General features: G+C 34.4%; 1 long non-coding RNA gene across 1 annotated transcript; it reads right to left on the reverse strand.

Annotated features, from left to right (window-relative positions):
* Positions 1–603: 603 nt before the first annotated feature.
* Positions 604–1,038, reverse strand: LOC126879069 (uncharacterized). Its single transcript, XR_007695963.1, has 2 exons — positions 954–1,038; positions 604–895 (listed from the first exon to the last, which is right to left on the reverse strand). It is a non-coding gene; the product is annotated as an uncharacterized LOC126879069 (long non-coding RNA).
* Positions 1,039–1,534: the final 496 nt, after the last annotated feature.

The raw sequence follows: 1,534 nt of genomic DNA on the forward strand, positions 1-1,534 counted from the left end.
CAGTTACCAATTTTACCAAGCTTTTGTCTATTAGGAATTGTGCCGTACGCCTTCTCAAGATCTGTAAATACCAAATGTAGTACTTCTGTTTTCTTCTCTACGTATTTCTCATTGATTGTCAGTATCTGTAACATTTGTTTTTCGATTACGGTAGAGATGTAGATTTGCGGTTACGTGGAAGAGCGCTTCTTAGCTGGTGTTTCTAGGAACATCATCTAAGAGCGAACGTCGCCTTTTGCTTTATTATAATTATTACTGTCTGTCTAGTTTGTATTTTTTTTTTAAAAAAAGCAATAAAGTCACTATTATTATTATTATTATATTTAGGTATATTGTCGTGTTCATATTGACGATGATATATCGAACTCATTTCCAAATACCAACATTGGACCAAGAAACAAATTCAACATCACATCACCAACATCAACAAGGCGAGCCTGAGATTTTATGTGGGTCCCTGTATTCTACTCCTCTGCATTCTCCGTGCATACGGTACACTATCAGTAAAAAGGAATGAATTTCGGTATAAAAATGCTTTCGGTATAATTCAGGATCTACATTTTAGTCTTCATGAAGTTAGTTTATACAAAAAAAATATGTCTCTGTTAACAGGCAAGTATAAGATTATATTAAAAAAACTTAGCTGGTCGTGTGAAGGCTTCTTCCGGTGGTGTTCTAGGTTATCTACAGCTCAAGATCTTCTTCGAGAGGCGTTAGATGGTACTTTGATGGTGGTTGCCTCTGGAGCCATTTGACTTTTCTGGCACCCTTCAGGTGTTTGGTTGGGGGAACTGCTACCTTTTCATGGATCCATGTGGTAATCTGGAAAACAAATCTACAATCTTGGAACAAACTTCATAGAGTAACGCTAGGGCCACGCCCTTCTCCTGGGTGCCTAGAAGAGAAATCAAAATGTAGCTAACCCACAGCATAAATTTATGAAGGACCCCTACCACCCAAGTTAACAAAACCTTAATATTCCTTGCCAGCAGCACAGCAAATTCTAGAGGTGACTTCTAAACCAAAAGATAATCCCCAAATATTTTAATTGAAACACAATATTTTAATTATAAAATACAATTAAATAAATAAATAAAAATAAATTAATTTAATCCCACATATTTATATAAAATTAACGTAAATAAATTAAACTTGAAAACAATTATTATTTAACATAACTGCTGATGCTGGTGATTAGCATTCACGGAAAATAAATAAATAAATGCCCCAAAATTATTTTCTTATTGGATGAATCAAATGTACCGGGTGTCCCAATAAGAATGGCTCTCGGCCATATCTCAGGAACGGTTTATAGTAGAGCTTTGAAATAAAAAATTTTGTAACAAAAGTTGCCTCAGGAAAAGCCTGGAAATTATTTTCATAATTGTGGGTCCACCGCTAGAGGGCGTAATTGAATATCAAACATAAAAAAATCTAAATTTTACAAAATTTTCCTAATGAAGGGGCACTGGAAATCCGATTATTGTATTCTTCATCAAATTCTGCGCATATTTGATTTAACTAGTTTAACTCT

This window comes from Diabrotica virgifera, chromosome 1, assembly GCF_917563875.1.
Source record: "Diabrotica virgifera virgifera chromosome 1, PGI_DIABVI_V3a".
In the NCBI taxonomy this organism is placed as follows: domain Eukaryota; kingdom Metazoa; phylum Arthropoda; class Insecta; order Coleoptera; family Chrysomelidae; genus Diabrotica; species Diabrotica virgifera.